The sequence below is a fragment of the Coregonus clupeaformis genome, chromosome 17 (assembly GCF_020615455.1).
Source record: "Coregonus clupeaformis isolate EN_2021a chromosome 17, ASM2061545v1, whole genome shotgun sequence".
NCBI lineage: Eukaryota > Metazoa > Chordata > Actinopteri > Salmoniformes > Salmonidae > Coregonus > Coregonus clupeaformis.
Genome location: NC_059208.1, coordinates 56,223,636 through 56,239,541, shown reverse-complemented (window position 1 = coordinate 56,239,541; position 15,906 = coordinate 56,223,636). Strand labels below are relative to the sequence as shown.

The 15,906-nt window shown below is 43.3% G+C and overlaps 1 protein-coding gene across 1 annotated transcript in view; it reads right to left on the bottom strand.

Moving 5' to 3' along the window:
- Nucleotides 1-10,950, bottom strand: part of LOC121586778 (focal adhesion kinase 1-like) — a 189,382-nt gene extending 178,432 nt beyond the window's left edge. The window contains exon 1 of the mRNA XM_045226442.1: nt 10,813-10,950. The gene's annotated coding sequence lies outside the window, so the exon portion shown is untranslated. The remainder of the gene's footprint in view (nt 1-10,812) is intronic.
- Nucleotides 10,951-15,906: the final 4,956 nt, after the last annotated feature.

Genomic DNA, 15,906 nt, shown 5'->3' with positions numbered 1-15,906 from the left:
GTTTTTTGTGGAACGAACAGCTAACTGAAGACGGGACGGCCGGACATTCGTGCGGTTGAGTTCGTTTTCGCAAAAACATGGACTCTTTGTTGCTCCTTGCTGAAACAAGCAAGGTGTTGTAACAAACAAGTCTTTGGTTTCCTAGGCAACGCCCCCCTCCCTGCAGCAGCACATGTAGTCAGGAGTAGGGCTGTTATGGTGACCGTATTACCAGCTGTCACAAGTCATGACCGCAGTCAAATTCCACATGACCATTTAGTCACGGTAACTAGGCTTCTCCAAAACTTCGCTCTGATGCTGCTGATGGTCATTAGTAGCCTACCAAACTTGCTAACTGCCTGGTACTCAGCACTCTATTGTCCCTCCAATCACTCTTACATCAATGCAAATGTTATCGAAAATCTAATCAAACACTTAATGAGAGCCCATGAGCTCATGTTGCGCAGCATTTCTATAGGCTATGCAATTGCGTGAGAAAACAGAGTGATGGCGGCTAATAAAAATAGGAGGATCCCATCAGCTTTCTATAGGCTAGGCCTACTATATTTATTTCTCAAATTTCCTAATATTAAGCACATTGCTTCTCTTTACAACCGGAGTAGCCTACCTGGCTGGCATGAAAATGAACCACGGGAAAAGCGTCCTCCATTCGCTATTTAAGTGCATAGATGACTTTTTTTTTTTTCTGCCCCTGAAAAGTGCATTATAATGGTCCATTCTAAATCAAAACTAATTTCACACATATATTATTTAGTATATGTAAAGACAAGATTCAATTAAGAATAGTCTGATGAGTGACAATATTTTCACTTGTGAATGATGTATTATCCCTTGTGAATGATGCCCAGTGTGTGCAGTAAGGCAAGAAACAGCGCATGCCTTTTTTGCCGACTTTTTCAAATCATAGTCGCACACCTCATGTAGCCTAGCCCATAGGCCTATATGTTTTGATAAGGTTTGTATCACAACTAAATGGCCAAATAATTTCTTATTTTAAGCACATTAATCCGCTTTACAACCGGTGTAGAGCCTAACTGGCATACATAGGCGGTGCGTGAGTTTCATTTTTGGGAAAGATCATTTATCATCATTAAAATGCACCTTTATAATAAAGCATACATGTATAATCGCATTTGCGGTCACTTTTGAGAATGATGTTTTCCCACTAATTTATTGCATTTTGGAACATTCGCTCTTACAGCCTACTGTAATAATAATAATAATAATAATAATAATAATAATAATAATAATAATATGCCATTTAGCAGACGCTTTTATCCAAAGCGACTTACAGTCATGCGTGCATACATTTTTTTAAAAATTTTTGTGTATGGGTGGTCCCGGGGATCGAACCCACTACCTTGGCGTTACAAGCGCCGTGCTCTACCAGCTGAGCTACAGAGGACCACTACTGCCGTGTGCACATTGCTGCGCTTATCAACATTTTATGCTAAATGTTCTGATCTGTTGCATCCGCCTCATTGCTTTTAAAATGTTTTTTTGATGCGAGCGGTTGTATTAATTTGGGATCTATCACATCCCACAACTGTCCCAGAGTATGTTTGGACTATTCCTTTCTCGCACAGAAGGACTAGTTGAACAACAGAATAGGTAAACTTTTGTACTATGGGGGACAGTAGATTGACATAGCATAGTCTTTTTGCTGTTCTTATCTTGATGGCTGACGAAAAGTAAATGTGGACAGTTCTTCTAACATCTTCAATATGCGCCTCGGAATTCGATAAGAAGGACGCGCGCAGTTGCATCCCCGATGTGTCAGTCTTCACTTGTAACCTACTTCAGAGCTGAGATGCCTGTGAGAAGGTCCCGATCACATGACGGGCATTGGCTAATAAGAATTGAGATATCTGAGAGAGCCATGTGAGTGAGAGGTGCTTCGGAGCATGGCGATTGGCAACCGGGAGAAGGGAATTATAAATATTATATTCAGCCCAAGGGCACAACGGCCACAAGGCATGGATTTTTTTTAGGGGGCATTAAGGCCACACAAGGGTGATGCGGCCGGGAAATTTGAGACATTATCAAGTGCTTGTCAAATTGTGAATGAGAGACTGATGAAGTGTGTACAGCCTGCTCAAGAAACAGAGCAGAGCTCATGCCTTTCATGCAACTTTTTTCAAATCATCATTAGAGTCGCATCATGCAGCCTTAGAATGCATTAGAAATCAAAACATATAGCCCAACGTTTGTATCACAACTAAAGTTACATAAATAACTCTAAATTAAGCATATAGGAGGAATTGTTTCTTTGTTAACCACTCAACACAGAATAGCCACATGTGCGCACTACCTCTGTAATCATTTCGAGAAAATATTATTTATATTTTAATTCAGCTATGTTCAATTGTATTCTTCATACTATAAAATAATGCTACGGAATTCTAAGCAAATCTTGTCTGCTAAATTAACTAGTATAGCCCACAGCCATATGGCATAGCCAGATCAGGGCCTAACAAAAGGACAACTTAGAGTATGCTATTCTGTTCTTCTGAAACAGACTACATTTTCTTCATATCATGTTTCTTTAGACCTGTCTAAAATAAATAACGGATTTATTGTGATGGTGTAGGCTATATTAAATGGATTTATTAGACTTTTTTAAATGTAGATGTTCCAAAGGTCTGCATTAGTGGCTTGTAGGCTATGCGTGGAAGCCAGGAGATGTTACATGTGTTTATGTTAATTAACGGTCAATTAGCGTGAGACCGGAAGTTATTTGCTTAACAATCACTGGCAGCCCTACCCAGGGATACACTCACTCTCCATTGATCCAGACAGACAACATGACAGTAAGACTCACCCCTGATACAGACAGCATGACAGTGAGGCTCACCCCTGATCCAGACAGCATGACAGTGAGGCTCACCCCTGATCCAGACAGCATGACAGTGAGGCTCACCCCTGATCCAGACAGCATGACAGTGAGACTCACCCCTGATCCAGACAGACAGACAGCATGACAGTGAGGCTCACCCCTGATCCAGACAGCATGACAGTGAGGCTCACCCCTGATCCAGACAGCATGACAGTGAGACTCACCCCTGATCCAGACAGCATGACAGTGAGGCTCACCCCTGATCCAGACAGCATGACAGTGAGGCTCACCCCTGATCCAGACAGCATGACAGTGAGGCTCACCCCTGATCCAGACAGACAGACAGCATGACAGTGAGGCTCACCCCTGATCCAGACAGACAGACAGCATGACAGTAAGACTCACCACTGATCCAGACAGCATGACAGTGAGGCTCACCCCTGATCCAGACAGCATGACTGTGAGACTCAACCCTGATCCAGACAGCATGACAGTGAGGCTCACCCCTGATCCAGACAGCATGACAGTGAGACTCACCCCTGATCCAGACAGCATGACAGTGAGACTCACCCCTGATCCAGACAGCATGACAGTGAGACTCACCCCTGATCCAGACAGCATGACAGTGAGGCTCACCCCTGATCCAGACAGCATGACAGTGAGACCACTATAAACTCACCCCTGATCCAGACAGCATGACAGTGAGACTCACCCCTGATCCAGACAGACAGACAGCATGACAGTGAGGCTCACCCCTTGATCCAGACAGCATGACAGTGAGACTCACCCCTGATCCAGACAGCATGACAGTGAGACTCACCCCTGATCCAGACAGCATGACAGTGAGGCTCACCCCTGATCCAGACAGCATGACAGTGAGGCTCACCCCTGATCCAGACAGACAGACAGCATGACAGTGAGACTCACCCCTGATCCAGACAGCATGACAGTGAGACTCACCCCTGATCCAGACAGCATGACAGTGAGGCTCACCCCTGATCCAGACAGACAGACAGCATGACAGTGAGTCTGGGGATGGGTGGTCCTTGCCTTCCAGTGGAACAGACTATATGAGAAGTTCTGAGAAGCCAGACAGGCAGCTAGCTAAAGATAGACTCTGATTCTGGACACATACAGTACAGGTCTCAGGTGTCCTCTGGGTTTCTGACTGACCACCTGAGCCTTCCTCTATGGCCTCTCACTGTCCCAAATAGCCTATACACTGAGCTGTACTATACTGTTATGTACACCCTGTCCCCAACTAGGCTAAGCAATGACTATTGTCTTTCCACCACAGCCGGAAGACACTTTGCAATTGTCTTCCATGTAAAAAATAAAAAAATAAAAAGATGTGCCTTTATACTATAAGCTTTCTCTGATTGTGCCTCCTGTAAATGTAAAAAAAAAAAAAAAAAAGATCAGACTGCCTACTGTAGCTTATCTTCTATTTACCTTTAGAGGGAGTTGACTAAAAAAGCAACGAGAAATGCTAGTGGGGGGGGGGGGGGCTGCTCTGTGGTCCCCAGGCTGCTCTGTGGTCCCTGAGGTGCTCAGTTTAGATCCTAATCTCCTGGATGGAAGAGAATGGCTGGCAGCCAGCTTGATGGTTGTTTCCCCTCTTCCTGTCCTTTCCCCTGCCTGCTAAGGCCACTGCAGGCCGGGCTGGGGGAGTGTTCACTGGGGCAGGCCCCGAGCACCCCTCCAACGGGCCCTGGACAAGCACGCCGCAGCAAAATGTTTCGCAATGGGGAAAAAAAAGACAGAAAAAAAAAACTCGCTGTTCTTCTTGGACAATTTTCAGGTATTATCTCCCTGTTAAACTCAGTGTTTCAAAAACGTTTTCTCCCGACTGAACCTGAGCAGCTTCCACAGCCCTCCACTCCCCAGTCCCCATAAGGCTATGGTCATAGTAGTGCACTATGTAGGGAAAAGGGTTCCATTTGGGACAGGCAGAGAGAGAACACTGGGACCTTTAGCTTGAGGCCAAACATAGTCAGCCCATAGAGTGTAGGGTAGTGTTGGCTACTGTGGTAGTTTGGGTTGACTTTAGGTCCCCCACCTACGTTCGCTGCATTTTTAGCCCCTTTACAAAGAACCTGGAGGTAGTTCGGTTCCTTTATGTTCATTGAGGTAGATTAAATGTGTACAGGATTAACTGTACTGCATTCATCTAAACCAGAGATGGGCAACTGCAGTCCTTGTGTGCCTGATTGGTCACACTTCAGCCCCGGCTAACACAACTGACTCCAATAATAAACTAATCATGATCTTCAGTTTAGAATGCAATTAGTTTAAAATCAGCTGTGTTTGCTAGGGACGGGGGGGAAATGTGACACCACTCTGAGGACTGGAGTTACCCATCCCTGATCTAAACCAATATGCTCAACATAATGCCAAACAGAGAAGTCCAGACCAGGGACATATGGAAACATTTTTATTTTCAAAGAAATGTTTTGAGAATGATTTGAATGGATAGAGGCGTACCAACATGCCCACAATGCTTAAAACACACCACAGGACCACACACATAAATCAGACATATTTCTAACTAATGTACAGTGAAGGAAAAAGGTATTTGATCCCCTGCTGATTTTGTACGTTTGCCCACTGACAAAGACATGATCAGTCTATAATTTTAATGGTAGGCTTATTTGAACAGTGAGAGACAGAATAACAGCAAAAAAATCCAGAAAATCACATGTCAAAAATGTTATAAATTGATTTGCATTTTAATGAGGGAAATAAGTATTTGACCCCTGTGCAAAACATGACTTAGTACTTGGTGGCAAAACCCTTGTTGGCAATCACAGAGGTCAGACGTTTCTTGTAGTTGGCCACCAGGTTTGCACACATCTCAGGAGGGATTTTGTCCCACTCCTCTTTGCAGATCTTCTCCAAGTCATTAAGGTTTTGAGCCTGACGTTTGGCAACTCGAACCTTCAGCTCCCTCCACAGATTTTCTATGGGATTAAGGTCTGGAGACTGGCTAGGCCACTCCAGGACCTTAATGTGCTTCTTCTTGAGCCACTCCTTTGTTGCCTTGGCCGTGTGTTTTGGGTCATTGTCATGCTGGAATACCCATCCACGACCCATTATCAATGCCCTGGCTGAGGGAAGGAGGTTCTCACCCAAGGTTTGACGGTACATGGCCCAGTCCATCGTCCCTTTGATGCAGTGAAGTTGTCCTGTCCCCTTAGCAGAAAAACACCCCCAAAGCATAATGTTTGCACCTCCATGTTTGACGGTGGGGATGGTGTTCTTGGGGACATAGGCAGCATTCCTCCTCCTCCAAACACAGTGAGTTGAGTTGATGCCAAAGAGCTCGATTTTGGTCTCATCTGACCACAACACTTTCACCCAGTTCTCCTCTGAATCATTCAGATGTTCATTGGCAAACTTCAGACGGGCCTGTATATGTGCTTTCTTGAGCAGGGGGACCTTGCGGGCGCTGCAGGATTTCAGTCCTTCACGGCGTAGTGTGTTACCAATTGTTTTCTTGGTGACTATGGGCCCAGCTTCCTTGAGATCATTGACAAGATCCTCCCATGTAGATCTGGGCTGATTCCTCACCGTTCTCATGATCATTGCAACTCCACGAGGTGAGATCTTGCATGGAGCCCCAGGCTGAGGGAGATTGACAGTTTTTTTGTGTTTCTTCCATTTGCGAATAATCGCACCAACTGTTGTCACCTTCTCACCAAGCTGCTTGGCGATGGTCTTGTAGCCCATTCCAGCCTTGTGTAGGTCTACAATCTTGTCCCTGACATCCTTGGAGAGCTCGTTGGTCTTGGCCATGGTGGAGAGTTTGGAATCTGATTGATTGATTGGTTCTGTGGACAGGTGTCTTTTATACAGGTAACAAGCTGAGATTAGGAGCACTCCCTTTAAGAGTGTGCTCCTAATCTCAGCTTGTTACCTGTATAAAAGACACCTGGGCGCCAGAAATCTTTCTGATTGAGAGGGGGTCAAATACTTATTTCCCTCATTAAAATGCAAATCAATTTATAAAAATGTTTGCATGCGTTATTCTGGATTTTTTTGTTGTTATTCTGTCTCTCACTGTTCAAATAAACCTACTATTAAAATTATAGACTGATCATTTCTTTGTCAGTGGGCAAACGTACAAAATCAGCAGGGGATCAAATACTTTTTTCCCTCACTGTAACGTTTTCCTCGCCACCAGTGAAAGGTGACGCTTTGACTTACGGCAGTATCGTATTAGTAGCATGACTGTGTGTGTTAAATGCATTATGAATGGACTCAAACTAAAGGTTGTCAATGGGTGAACACCTGATCTCACAGACACTGCAGAAGACAAGGTCTACGTCCCAAATAGCACCGTTTTCCCTACATGCTACCCTAATTCTGACCAAAGACCTGGTCAAAAGTAGTGCACTACATAGGGAATAGGGCGTCATTAAGGACGCAACCCCGGTCTGAATTTCTAACAGTACGCCCCTGTCTATGCGTGTGATGTCATCAACTGTGCAGTCGGCCACCAGATTGCTATACCTATAATGCGGTTAGCTGATACGTAAAATACCTATCCAGGCTTTGTAAGATCTGGCATGCTTCAGCAACGCCTGCGCAGAGGAACGCGCCCATTAACTTCAAATTACAGTTCAGTGAGCGCCAACATAGCAATCAGAGGCATCCTTGACATTAGTAATTCAACATTATACTGCTAGGCTATCTCAGGGAACACTGCAGTTATAATAGAGGACGATCACACACACACGCATCTACATAGAGACTGAAAACAGTTGTTGTTTTCAATCAACTCAGATACGTCCAACCATTCTCACAGAGAGAGTTCAAAGAGTTATGAATGAACACAGCTATGAAACACAACACAAGCTGTAATCTGAGGGAACCTGGAGTCAATTAAACTGGGAGTGAAGTGCAACATGCTGCTGCCTGTCGACAGAGTGGAAATAATACATCAGGTTCATCTGTTATTTACACTTCTGACCCCCAAGATTTAGAAAATAAAAAACTAAGTGTTACAAATGGACACACACACACTCCATCTTTGTTTTGGAACTCCAACGTGTCCATTATAAATGCCAGCAGCAGAGCAGACCTAACCTAATACCTTTGTTTGCGAAACATGTTCTTTAATCACCACCGCACTTAGCTCATCAGGTCAAAAAGCAACACAACAATTCACATAATAGCCACAGCTGCATCACAGCACATCAACTCCTCTCTCTCTCTCTCTTCTCAATCTCTCTCTCTCTCTCACACACACAAACAATATGAAACTGCTGCCGCTGAGTTGAGGAAAAAGGCGTTTTTCCCCCATAATCCTGAGGGACGGTGTGTGTCTGTGTGTGTCTGTGTCTGTGTCTGTGTGGCAGCCAGGCTAGGCTACATCCTGGCCAAACTAAAGCAGAATGCAGCAGTACAACTGGAGGACATCGTTGATTTGTCCTTTCTGTCACAGCTGCTGCTTTAGACAGAGCTCCTCTTCCTCTGTCGCTAAAACAACAGTAGGCAGAATAAGGAGGGAGGATGACTATGTGGAATAGAACTTTCCTGAGGTGGCTATGAGCAAGGTTAGGCCTAGGCCTACTCAATGGAAAATGTAACACGCTCAAGCTCTCACACACACACAGAGAGAGAGAGAGAAGCCTCTGGGAGTCTTATCAATTAATTAAATTCATCAAGCAAGTTATGAGTTATGAGTCCAATCAAAGCCTGTATGTTTAATTTCATTCCCCTTCTTAGTGTCAACCCATTAGATTACTGTCAAGTGTTTGTTTGTTTAATGTCATCATGAAGAAGTCTGTCTAAATCTGCCCTCCTGGCTCTGAAAGTGTACTTCAGATCTGGGCCTGTATTTTAGTGTCTCAGAGTGGGAGTTCTGATCTAGGATCTGTATTGCCTTTTAGATAATAATAACGCAGGTTATTATGGACAGGGAGAACCTGATCCTAGATCAGCACTCCTACTCTGAGACACATGATAAATACAGGCCCTGAGTGCAACACTGTCCCACCCTCTCACTCGATACAAAAGTTTACTGTAAGTCTCAAGCAGACAAGTAGATATTTGGAATGTCCCTGAAAAACATTAGGAATGGATACTCAACAACATGAACACAATATTATGGCGGACCAAGGTCAGGTCACATAGCCTATCAACACCTTCAGATATTGAGTCATACCATAATTCATAACCTAAAAAAGGTACAGACTTTGCTATCACATTCACACATCTCCTGGATTTGGGCTAAATGTATACATTAAAACTAGCCTAACTAGGACAATATCTGGTTACACTGTATCTTTACCCTCAGAACTCACCGGTCTTAAAAATACAGGACTTCACTGTACTTTAATTTCCAGAGCCTCGGGCTTACAGTAGTATAAACAGTAACAACAACAAGAAATGCCACGCCAATATTCAAACATAATGGGAGCCGTATTAGGCTTCACAAGGGTGTAACTAACAACACACATTTTCAGGAAACATCCATAAGCTTGGTTACCTAGCTACAACATACAGTTGAAGTCTGAAGTTTAGATACACCTTAGCCAAATACATTTTAAACTCAGTTTTTCACAATTCCTGACATTTAATCCTAGTAAAAATTCCCTGTCTTAGGTCTGTTAGGATCACCACTTAATTTTAAGAATGTGAAATGTCAGAATAATAGTAGCGAGAATGATTTCAGCTTTTATTTCTTTCATCACATTCCCAGTGGATCAGAAGTTTACATACACTCAATCAGTATTTGGTAGCATTGCCTTTAAATTGTTTAACTTGGGTCAAACGTGTCGGGTAGCCTTCCACAAGCTTTCCACAATAAGTTGGGTGAATTTTGGCCCATTCCTCCTGACAGAGCTGGTGTAACTGAGTCAGGTTTGTAGGCCTCCTTGCTCGCACACGCTTTTTCAGTTCTGCCCACACATTTTCTATTGGATTGAGGTCAGGGCTTTGTGATGGCCACTCCAATACCTTTACTTTGTTGTCCTTAAGCCATTTTGCCACAACTTTGGAAGTATGCTTGGGGTCATTGTCCATTTGGAAGACCCATTTGCGACCAAGCTTTAAATTCCTGACTGATGTCTTGAGATGTTGCTTCAATATATCCACATAATTTTTCTTCCTCATGATGCCATCTATTTTGTGAAGTGCACCAGTCCCTCCTGCAGCAAAGCACCCCCACAGCATGATGCTGCCACCCCCGTGCTTCACGGTCGGGATGGTGTTCTTTGGCTTGCAAGCGTCCCCCTTTTTCCTCCAAACATAACGATGGTCATTATGGCCAAACAGTTCTATTTTTGTTTCATCAGACCAGAGGACATTTCTCCAAAAAGTACGATCTTTGTCCCCATGTGCAGTTGCAAACCGTAGTCTGGCTTTTTTATGGCGGTTTTGGAGCAGTGGCTTCTTCCTTGCTGAGCGGCCTTTCAGGTTATGTCGATATAGGACTCGTTTTACTGTCGATATAGATACTTTTGTACCTGTTTCCTCCAGCATCTTCACTGTTGTTCTGGGATTGAGTTTTAATGACTCCAACCTTAGTGTATGTAAACTTCCGACATCAACTGTACATACTATATTTCAGAAAGGTATAGTCTGAATACACACAAAAATCATTGAATAATACAAAATAGACATAAGCTACGCGAATGAAGAAAAAAACATTTACTATACAACAATTTCTGGAGATTTCGAGTACTTTCCTAAAGATTTAATGAATGACGACCAGAATATAATTTCTAGGTTGAATGGGCTACATGTATGATATGCTCACATTATAGCGATGTGGTATCAATTGATATCAACACAATGATTGAGAACGAAATATTCAACAGAAAGATACGTGATAAGGAAAACCACTTTTTAATTTTATGGGAGGAAACGTCAATGTGTCAGCACAGCAAACCCTCCATCATACACACTTCGCCTGGAAGTAGCCTACATTATACATCACAATATAATATAAGAAACATAACCGTACTCACTTTGGCCTATCCAATTCGCGTGTCGGACAATTCACTTTAGTTTGCCGGTTTAATTCCTAGTTTATATGTGTTTTAAATCCGTCAAAAACTCAAGTTGCTCAGCGGTTCGTGCGCTCTCCTTTCTCTGCCCACCACTCCAGGCTCTGCTTCTTCGTCTTCTTCAGTGGGGTTTATCGGCGGTTGGCATCCAACGTTGTGGTGCATTACCGCCACCTACTGTACTGGAGTGTGGTCCAGAGACAGGGAGAAACTAAATCCTACCCGCCGGCGCCGTTGCTCTTAAAAAAGATACAATATTTGAGACTATATCTAATGACGTTCCACTCAATATACTCTTTAAACTAATTTCCTGTATCCCCTTCTCCCTCATACTAGATCTCATCCTCTCTCTTTCCCTCTGATACTGCCCACACTGTAGCAATACATACGCCACAGTCTATTTCCTGACAATAATCACACTTTCCTGTTGGATGCTTTCCTATCACATGTAATGTCTTATTCAACTGGCTGTGTCCCACCCTTAATCTTGTAAAAAATAGCCTCCTCTCTTCTGTCCCTTCCTGCTGTCCTCCCCTCCCCGACTTTCCTCTGTACTTGAAATAAATGCCTTCCCTTATTATCTCTATTCCACTGCTTCTGCCATCTCTGCACCATCACTGTATATCAGCCTTTTTGCCTCTGCCTTGCTCATTGATACTTCAAAATCAACATCCCCTCTACTAAGTGCTTGTTTAGCCTGTTCATCTACTGCCTCGTTCCCTTCCACCCCAACATGGGCTGGAACCCAAGTAAATCTTATCTGAAAACCCATCTGTTTAATTCTGCCATGGGTTTGTAGCACCTCACAAAGCAGGTCTTGTCTGCTACGTGAGCGAAAGGACTGGAGACTCATTAACAATGCACATGAATCAGAGCAAATAACTACTCTGTCTGGTTCCACTCCAGACTCGCCTACTACTACGCCTAGTTCTGTATTTCCCATCCAGAGCCGAGCATTCCAATATGGCTGACACGCTGGGACAAGGTCAGTGCTATGTGGAATCCTTGGGACGTCCCTACCCTACACCCTAACCTTAACCTTAACCCTTACCCTAACCTTAATCATAACCATAAACCTAACCTTAACCATTTTTAACGTCAACTTCAATGGGGTAGGGACGTCTCAAGGATTCCAGATAGCGTGGACCCAGGAGCAACTGGCCCATAGATGAAGCAACTACACCCCCAACTGTACCAGGCAATGCCACACACACTCAGACAACATTCATTCTGCCAAACCTCAAGTATCTCTTTGAAACATTATGCTACTTCAAATGTTTCGTGTTTCAAGTCAAGGTGATACATTTGATGATGCCCAAGCACTAATTGTAACATGTGACATCAAAGGCTCCAGGCGGTGTCAGAGGAAGGCCCTAAAAATTGTCAAAGACTCCAGCCACCTTAGTCATAGACTGTTCTCTCTGCTACCGCACGGCAAGCGGTACCGGAGCTCCAAGTCTAGGTCCAAAAGGCTTCTTAACAGCTTCTACCCCCAAGCCATAAGACTCCTGAACAGCTAATCAGACTCCTGAACAGCTACCCATAATATTTGCATTGTCCCCCACCCCCTCTTTTATGCTGCTGCTACTCTCTGTTTATTATCTATACATACATAGTCACTTTAACTCTACCTACATGTACATATTACCTCAATTACCTCGACTAACCTGTGCCCCCGCACATTGACTCTGTACCGGTACCCCCTGTATATAACCTGTATATTGACTCTGTACCGGTTCCCCCTGTATATAGCCTGTATATTGACTCTGTACCGGTACCCACTGTATATAGCCTCGCTACTGTTATTTTTACTGTTATTTTACTGCTTTTATTATTGACTTATCTATTGTTTACTTAACACTTATTATTCTTAAAACTGCATTGTTGGTTAAGGGCTTGTAAGTAAGGATTTCACTGTAAGGTCTACGAGACCTGTTGTATTCGGTGCATGTGACAAATACAATTTGATTTGATTCGAAATTGAGCTCAGGTGCATCCTGTTTCCATTGATCATCCTTGAGATGTTTCTACAACTTGATTGGAGTCCACCTGTGGTAATAGTAGTCTAAGGCACTGCATCTCAGTGCTTGAGGCGTCACTACAGACCCCCTGGTTCGATTCCAGGCTGTATCACAACCGGGCGGCGCACAATTGGCCCAGCGTCGTCCGGGTTTGGCCGGGGTAGACCGTCATTGTAAATAATAATTTGTTCTTAACTGACTTGCCTAGTTAAATAAAGGTAAAATAAATAAAAGATGAGGGGTGAAAAATGTGGAAAAAGTCAAGGGGTCTGAATACTTTGCGAACACACTGTATATTTGACTGAATGACCAATGTCGTTGTCATACTACTTGTAGCCGTCTACACTCCTTCCATTGGGATCAAAGTCTCTACACACACTACCAGTATGATGTTCCATCTTTAGGAGCAGGAGCCTACAGATCTGGGGTCACATTTCCCAACTCCAACCCTACCATTAGAAGATGACATGATCTGTGCATTGGGGCGAATACTGTGTGCATGCAGTGGAGTCAAGTTACCTGGAGACAATGTGTGATTTCTGTATCAACGAAAAGGGCCACAATTTAGTAATTGCATCACCCCTGTACCCTATCACCCCAGTACTACCCCACCCAGGAACCACTCCCACCCTTCCCCCACATCAGAGGGGTGCAAGGCAAGCAGCACCTGTTCACTGGTAACCTGACTCGCCCTCTGATTCTCCTTTCTGGAAATTACAACCTTGGGGGTTTAGCTGGATTGCCACCGTAAAAAGAAAGTGTATGACTGGTATCTTGTCATTAGAGTCTGTGGAATGCAGAGTTTGGTTTTCGGCAGGCATTACTGGAACCATGTCGTCCAAAAAGTTATACTTTTGAATCATCTGTCCATAGAACGTTCTTCCAAGAGTCTTGATGAACATCCAGGTGCTTTTTGGCAAACTTGAGTCAACTTTCTGGACGAGATGGGTCCCATTATGCCTGGCGAAAACCAAACACTGCATTCCACAGTAAGAACATCATACCAAAGGTCAAGCATGGTGGTGGTGGTGTGATGGTTTGGGGATGCTTTGCTGCCTCAGGACCTGGACGACTTGCCTTAATAGAAGGAACCATGAATTCTGCTCTGTATCAGAGAATTCTACAGGAGAATGTCAGACCATCCGTCTGTGAGCTGAAGCTGAAGCGCATCTGGGTCATGCAGCAAGACAATGATCCAAAACACACAATCAAGTCTACATGAAATTGCTAAAAAGCAACAAATTGGAAGTTTTGGAATGGCCAAGTCAAAGTCCAGACCTAATCCCAATTGAGATGTTGTGTCAGGATTTGAAACGAGCAGTTCATGCTTGAAAACCCACACGTCACTGAGTTAAAGCAGTTCTGCATGGAAGAGTGGGCCAAAGTTCCTCCACAGCGACGTGAGAGACTGATCAACAACTACAGGAAGCATTTGGTTGGAGTCATTGCAGCTAAAGGTGGCACAACCAGTTATTGAGTGTAAGGGGGCAATTACTTTTTCACACAGGGGAATTGGGTGTTGCATAACTTTGTTTATGAAATAAATATGTAATTGTTGTGTTATTTGTTCACTTATGTTCCCTTTATCTAATATTAGGTTTTGGTTGAAGATCTGATAACATTCAGTATAACAAATATGCAAAAGTAGAGAAAATTAGAAAGGGGGCAAATACCTTTTTATAGCACTGCATTCGGAAAGTATTCAGACCCCTTGACTTTTTCCACATTTTGTTACGTTACAGCCTTTTTCTAAAATGGATACAATTGTTTTTTTCCTCATCAATCTACACACAATACCCCACAATGACAAACCAAAATCTGGTTTTTATACATTTTTGCAAATGTATAAAAAACAAAAAGCTGAAATATTACATTTACGTAAGTATTCAGACCCTTTACTCAGTACTTTGTTGAAGCACCTTTGGCAGCGATTCCAGCCTCAAGTCTTCTTGGGTATGACGCTACAAGCTTGGCACACCTGTATTTGGGGATTTTCTCCCATTCTTCTCTGCAGATCCTCTCAAGCGCTGTCAGGTTGGATGGGGAGCATCGCTGCACAGCTATTTTCAGGTCTCAAGGATGATCAATGGAAACTGGATGCACCTGAGCTCAATTTCAAGTCTCATAGTAAAGGTTCTGAATACTTATGTAAATAAGGTATTTCAGTTATTTGTTTATTTCTAAAAACCTGTTTTTGCTTTGTCATTATGAGGCATTGTGTGTAGATTGATGATTTTTTTTTATTTAATCAATTTTAGAATAAGGCTGTAACGTAACAAAATGTGGAAAAAGTCACGGGGTCTGAATACTTTCCCAATGCACTGTATGTATTATGTGCACTAGCTATGGTCTCCATCCAATAAAGGGAAACATAATACTACCACAGCCCACACCCTATCGTGTGTAATACAGTATTTCTGATGGTGGGGACTCTTGATAAAGAGAGACTCAATGCAAGTTCAATACAACTACCGGTACCCACCGTTGCCTGAACTATGCAGAGACATTTACCTTTTTATTTTGCCCATCAAATGGAATTAATAGATGGTCTATACAGTGCAGAACAGGTAGCAGAGTTCCATCCATATGAAACACACACAATAAAAACCCCTCTCAGTTCAACTGCCACATACATCGCTCTCTGATTCTCTTCATAAGTAGCCTCTTTAAATAGCAAGTGGTTATTCACTCAGTAGCACTCAGTTCTGGCTCATAACAAGAGGCGTATTCCTATTTGTCATGCACAATCACCAACCCACATACACACACTGTTAGTTATAAAAGCCTGGACAACCTGAAAACAGAGTATCCCTTGGAATAGGGAATCATCCAATCCTCATGGTTCACAGAAACCAGGAAAAATGACAGAGACCCAGGTCAGGGCAATGGTGCCACAGGGCCATCTTTCATAACTTTGCTTGATTGGTAATGTACAGTTTCTGTGGTCCCCAGTTTCCCTGGGTACAATAAAATAAGTCATTGTCATCTTTTTTACTGTAAACACAAATAGTGATAAAAAAACGGCCCCACTTTT